The 6,758-nt window shown below is 47.0% G+C and overlaps 2 non-coding genes across 2 annotated transcripts; both read right to left on the bottom strand.

Moving 5' to 3' along the window:
* Nucleotides 1–1,779: 1,779 nt before the first annotated feature.
* On the bottom strand, nucleotides 1,780–1,851 carry TRNAQ-UUG. Its single transcript has one exon. It is a non-coding gene; the product is annotated as a tRNA-Gln (tRNA).
* A 231-nt stretch (nucleotides 1,852–2,082) lies between these two features.
* On the bottom strand, nucleotides 2,083–2,154 carry TRNAM-CAU. Its single transcript has one exon. It is a non-coding gene; the product is annotated as a tRNA-Met (tRNA).
* Between the last annotated feature and the right edge of the window lie 4,604 nt (nucleotides 2,155–6,758).

The following is a 6,758-nucleotide window of genomic DNA, read 5'->3' as shown; positions in this document are numbered from 1 at the left end:
AGCTGTCTGCTAGTGAGCAGTGTGTCCTGGCGTGAGGGGGCGGGTAGACTAGGTCCAGATTTGCACCACACCCAGCAGCTGCCCTCCAGGAGTGCTGCTGCCTGAGTTCTGGTGTCATGGGCGCCTCCTGTGGGCTCTGATCCTGTTGCGTGTGTGTGTGTGTTGGCCATACTGGTAAGTAGCTGCTCTCCTGTGCCCTTGCCCTGGGCCAGTTTTCTCAGAGTCCAGATTTCTCAGCTCCATTTCTGCCTGGCCTCAGCTTGGGCCAGTTGTAGCCAGTGTACATGATGGTCCTTCACAGCTCTGCTGAAGTGAGAATTCGAGTTCATGCGCTGCTCACACACCAGTTTGCTGCTGGCCTCGGGTGTGGAGCAAGGGCACTGTCTGTCTAGAGGCTCTTAAGCTCTGCCACTGACTTAAAGGTGTTCTGTGGCCTCCCCTCCTGGCCCAAAGCTGAGCAACAGAAGCCTCTGGACACACCACCTGCAGTGAGACCTCAGGTCTTCACTTACAGTCTAATCAGATGCATTAGGCGAGGGGACTGCAGCTCAGGCAGGCAACTCACATGCTTGAGGCCACTTGGCCACCAAATGTGGGCTTCCACCTCGGGCCCAACTTTGGCACTTAGATGCCACCTCCTTCCACACAGGCACTGACCTTGCTCCCAATCAGTAACAGCAAGCACAGAGTCTTCCTAAAGCAAGTGAACCCTCAACTCTGATGTTCAGGGACATGGCATCAAATTTGAGCAAAGGCCCCTGGACTTTCTGAATAAGGATAAATCATGTGTTTGGGGATTTTTTTTGGGGGGGGTCTTTGGTGTTTTTGAGTCATAGGTGTACGGTATTGGATAAAGAACCAGGCACTCATTGAAGGCTACTACTTACGAAGCTGTGAAAAGCCTGGCTTTTTAACAGAAAAACAGTATTTTCTTTCCCATGTCCCTGTAAGAAGTGTTCCACATTAGTTTTACGTGGACGTTTCCAAAACCTTGATGAAAGAACTTGTAAGCACAGTTGTAAGGGTGAAGGGTAGTTACTCTTAGTGAGTCATGCAAGTAGTGAATTGTATGAGACACAGCACTAGTATTTCTAAAGCTACACTGAAGCTGCAGAAAACTTGGATTTATTCAAGGAAAAACTATCTTCCTGTCTCCTTGTAAAGACTTGCTTTTAAATCAGATCTATATAGACGTTTCTTACACGTTGCATGAAAAATTTGAGGCATGATGTTCTTCTGTATGACAGTAGCCACCCAGGTGCCCAGTGGGCAGTACCTGAAAGGACCCTTTTATGTGTGTGTACGAAGAGTAAACAGCCTGCGCTGAAAGCTCGTCAGTGGAGAAGGTTAAGTAATTGTCCTGACGTGGGATTCTAGAGATTAGAGTGCATGATGAGCCATCTCAGGACAAGAGTATTCGCTCCTTTGGTCTCTTTTTTATTTTACTTTTTATTTTTTTGGCCACACGGCACAACCTGTGGGATCCTAGTTCGCTAACCAGGGAATCAAACCTGGGCCCTTGGCAGTGAAAATGCAGAGTCCCAGCAGCTGGACTGCTGGGGAACTCCCCTGGTCTCCTTTAAAAAAAAAAAAAAACTGGGCAGGGAGGACATTAAAAAGAACAAAGACATTCCTAATGTGGCTTCTGGGGGAAGGGGAGCACTGGCGATCAGATGGACCAGGGGCTCAGAGTTGCTGCCTGTCCTGGGCCAGATCATGTCCCCGTGTCCCACTGCCTGGGACACAAGAGGGGAAGACAAAAATGGCCACAGGCAAAACAGGTTCTACCGAGATTTGAACTCGGATCGCTGGATTCAAAGTCCAGAGTGCTAACCATTACACCATAGAACCATATGCCATTATGTCCCCTTGCAGGTCACTCTTGGCCTAAGTGCCCCTGGGATGGGACAAGAGGGGTACACAGTTCCCACTAAGATTTTGACATCTCTGGATTCAGAGTCCAGAGCGCTGATGGTGACGCCATAGAACTAGCTGCCACTCCTGGACACCAGGGTCCACAGCCCAACCTAGTCCCACAGCTGGGGACCCAAAAGCTATAGAGCAGGCAAAAATGTGAGCTCATAGCAGAGGATGGTTTCGATCCATCGACCTCTGGGTTATGGGCCCAGCACGCTCCCGCTGCGCCACTCTGCTGTAATGTACTCCTTTCCTGAGTCTGTCTCTGACTACCCCAAGCTTCCCTGGGCACAGATCAGCAGACAAAACCGGACTTGGAGAAGGACCCTCTTGCCAGTGTCCATTTATGAATAAAGTGGATTTTTGCTCTCCCTCTCTCAACTGCTTACCCAGAGAAATTTCTGTCCTTTTCTGCTGTTTAGTAAAAGTCAAGCAGCACAATCTTTACCCAGAGTGTCCTTGGACAATGGTAGCAGGATCTCTATTGCAGTGATGCTGGCTGGATCTCGGAAAAAAGCAAAAGCAGCATTTCTCTCCATCATTTGAAAGATTCCTAATCTGTCCAATTGTCATTAACTTTCCTTTTAATCCAGTTTCTTCTGGACCTACTTCTTCCCCCATAGCCAAGGAAACTGTTTCTTTCATATGAAACTGCTTAAAGTGTTACAAAATCTTGCTGTTCAGCTTTCTAATTCGAAGGAAAACATTTAAAATAACTTTGCATTTCCAAGAGGTAAAAATTGTTCTCCCAAGTATATCCTGAATATAAATCCTTTGGGAGGGGGGGGGGAATCTTTGAATTTGTGTTGAAACTTTTCATGTAAAAACTGTCCATGAAGCTTACTGTTGCAGATAGTAAGCTGTCTCCTTTCTCACACCAACAGAATCATCAGGAAAAAGAAATACAGAGACTGAAACTACTGGAATTCTATGACCAGACTCTGAACACCACACCAATCAAAGGACTGGAACTTTTTTTTTTTTTAACTTCTTATTTTATGTTAGAGTATAGTGCTAGTTTCAGGTATACCTCAAAGTGATTCTTTTATACATAGTCATGTATCTATTTTTCCAAATTCTTTTCTCATTTAGGTTGTTACATAATACCGAGCAGAGTTCCTGAGCTAAACAGTAGCAGGTCCTTGTTGGTTATTCCTTTTAAATATAGCAGTGTATACATGTTTCCCTGGTGGTTCAGATGGTAAAGCGTCTGTCTACAATGCGGGAGACCTGGGTTCGATCCCTGGGTCGGGAAGTTCCCTGGACAAGGAAAAGGCAGCCCACTCCAGTACTCTTGCCTAGAAAATCCCATGGATGGAGGAGCCTGGTGTCCATGGGGTCACAAAGAGTCGGACACGACTGAGCGACTTTACTTCACATACATGTCAATCCCTAACTCCCTATATATCCCTCCCCCGTCCCTTCTCCTCTGGTAACCATAAATTCATTCTCATAAATTTATTCATTCATTCTATGTCTATGAGTCTGTGTCTGCCTTGTAAATAAGTTCATTTGTATCATTTTTTAGCCTCCAAAGGGATATCACGCCCAAGATGTCTAGGATATTGTTTGAGCCTGATAAACCTAACTACATAGGTACATCCGGAGGGAAAAAGGTAGCCACTGGGAGAAGACAAAGGCAACGCCTCTGGGCCGCACATCTCATCAATGCCGGGGACAGGGCTTAGACAAAACCAGATTGGAGGATTCGGGTCAAAGAGCTTTCTGATGACGTGTGCGGAGGGACTGCTCCGAATGGGCGCAGAATTTGAGAAGATTCATGTTCCACGCGAAACCTCTTCCAAAGGGCTCTACTGTGGGAAAGGCTGACCTAGGTTGCCTAGCTAGTCTGCAGATGTCTGTCAGACTCTTTTCAGCCATCCTGCTGATGTTTCACCGTCAGACTGAACTGGCTGTGGCGACAGGGAAGGAGACAACATGCAGTCTCCCACCAAGCTTGCCTTGGCTGACCCTCACGTACAAGTTATAGTGACCAAGCCTCCATTCCAATATCGCTTGCCGATAGAGCGGGCAGCCAGCCACCTGAGAGCTAGGCCACGTCGGAACAGACCCTAAGTCCGCACCTGGACTTAATCTGCTTTTCCTTCGGGACCCCCACTGTCTTCACCACACTCTACACAACACCGCTCCCGGCAAACCAGGGGGCTTTACAGTGACAGGATTCTGCTCTTGGGAAAGGATTTCTCTTTTCAGTACCTCAGCGCCCAGAGGCAGTGCCCTAGAAAGGTGAGACAGCGCCTGTGCATTTCCTCACCACACCCGAGAAGTGAGAGCGGAGGAGCAAAGCGAAGGAGCTCTCCGTTCCCGCTCGGGAGGAGGCCGCCTCGCTTTCGGCCTAAAGCTCTGTCGACCCGGGACCCTGGGCTCACGGCCAAGCCCGGCACCCGCTCCACTTGTCGGCGACTGAAGCGGCTGACGACGTCCGCCCGCCCGCGGAGTCAGCCGGGAACTCGCCCGGTCTCGGCAGAACCGGGTTTCTACCTCACGGCGGCTCCAGCAGTCATGTGGGCGCGGTCACGTGGACTGGCAGTCACGTGTCCTGAGGACGTCTGCGTGCGACGTCCGCGCTCCCGCGCTCCCCAGTGGGATGTGTGCGTTTCGCACCTTGCGGCGTGGGTAAGGGTACCCTGAGGGCCGCACGTTAGACAGCGTGCCCTCTGGAGCTGCTCCTCCGCGGGGCCACGCTGACAGAGGCCCTGGCCGTTTCGACCCTGCGCGCTCCGGATCGGACTCCAGGTGTCCCGCTCCCCGCAGGGCCCAGGATGGGTGGGGTCTCCAGTTAGTGCTGTTTGGAGCTCCCTTTTTAACAAGAATGCGAAATTAGATACGAAGGTGAATGTTGATTATAATAAGAAAAGTCAATTATACACAGCTGATTAATATCACAAACCAAGCAAAGCACAAAGCTTTTCTCTAGTTAATTGCCTAACGCCTCATTTTTTTTTCCAATTTTTAAAATGCAGACCTTAATTACTCCTTCATATGGGAATGATTTGGTAATACTGTTTGTACAGGATAAACAGATAATTCACTTTTGAGCGGGGTTAATCAAATTTTGCTCTTAGTAGTAGTTTGGAAAAGGTTGTTAGCCTTGCATTCCTTTGGTAATGTTACTATTCTTTTAGGGTTGCCCTCAGATTTGGCCAAACCTATCCTGTGTCTGGAGTGGCCTCACAGTGGCTTGTTAGGAGCTTTGTGTCATGTATTCCATGATCTGTATTTCATGTCAGATCAGGAAGAAATGGAAAGCGCTTTCCATGTTTGCTTTACTCATCTAAATTGGATCAGGTGTGTTTCTGCCCTCCTTGTGGAAGGAGCCTACTCTGTTCATGTGATTCCTGTGTGGCCAAACATGGACTTCCCAGGGGACTCAGTGATACTCTGCCTGCCAATCCAGGAGACAACAGGAGAGGAGGGTTTGACCCCTGGGTGGGGAAGATCTCCTAGAGGAAGAAATGGCAACCCACTCCAGTACTCTTGCCTGGAAAATTCCATGGACAGAGGAGCCTGGCTAGCTGCAGTTCATGGGGTTGCAGAGTCAGACACAGTATTCAAATACGCATGCTTATATGCTGTGCGCAGTCCATGAGTTTTGATGGTTCTAAAGATATTCACTAAAATGAAAGTCTGATGTAAGTGATATCTGTCTTGTTGAAAACTGTAATGCAAAACAATACAGGCAATGTTTAGTCTTGGAATAGGCTAGCCAATATCATGTAACAGATTTCCTGTTAAGAAATAACTCTTTCAAAATGTTTCAAGAAGCATCTTTTTCGTCCATTGTACCTTGATTCTTTGTAAATGGGATTACAATTTTGAAAAAAACGGATTTTTCATTAAACAGAGTTTAGGGAATTATTGAGTGAAGCATCACAGTGATCAATGAAGTATATAATCAGTGGGTGGGGCCACCTGGTGTGTCCTGCTGACTAGAGGGTTGTGGTTTTCCTTTCTGTTACCATCATCTTCCTTCTGCTTTTTTTTTTTCCCTTGTTTTTTTTTTTTTTTCTTCCTGTTAAGAAATATTCTGACTCTCATAATACCTTTCATCTGTTTTGTCATTTTTATTACCCATATTTTCTTGGCTATCATGATTCTTCCATGATTTTTATCATTACAGTTTTTAGTTTCCATCGTGGTATGCTGCTGCTGCCGCTGCTAAGTTGCTTCAGTCATGTCCAACTCTGTGTGACCCCACAGATGGAAGCCCACCAGGCTTCCCCATCCCTGGGATTCTCCAGGCAAGAACACTGGAGTGGGTTGCCATTTCCTCCTCCATTGCATGAAAGTGAAAAGTGAAAGTGAAGTCACTCAGTCGTATCCGACTCTTAGCAACCCCATGGACTGTAGCCCTCCAGGCTCCTCCATCCATGGGATTTTCCAGGCAAGAGTACTGGAGTGGGGTGCCATTGCCTTCTCCGCCATTGTGGTATACTTTTTGATATTTTGAAGTTTCTGCCAGACTTTTTCTTTTAGTTTTTTTTCCCCTTTTTTCCTTCTTTCCAGTAAGATACTTCCTTCTGTTTCAATTTTGATATGATGGGTAATTCTTTAAAAGTATACGAAGTTAATCTGAATTTAAGGCAACTACAAGTTCAACTCAAATACATTTCTTATTGGCCCTACAAGTACTGAGCTTCGTGACTATGTAATGAAATAATCATATACCACATCCAGTGATTTAGTGGTGAATGAGTAAGGAGTTCCACCACAGGAAAATGAATTTATTCAGGCCCTTTTGCTGTGTCATGTGAAGGTTGAAATGAGTTCATACTGATGTTTTCAGCTCTTGTCCGGAAACACGTGGTTTCCTCCAGCCC

Source organism: Bos indicus x Bos taurus, chromosome 19 (assembly GCF_003369695.1).
Source record: "Bos indicus x Bos taurus breed Angus x Brahman F1 hybrid chromosome 19, Bos_hybrid_MaternalHap_v2.0, whole genome shotgun sequence".
Taxonomy (NCBI): domain Eukaryota; kingdom Metazoa; phylum Chordata; class Mammalia; order Artiodactyla; family Bovidae; genus Bos; species Bos indicus x Bos taurus.
The sequence above is the reverse complement of the archived record's forward strand: the minus strand, read 5'-3'. Positions and strand labels throughout refer to the sequence as shown.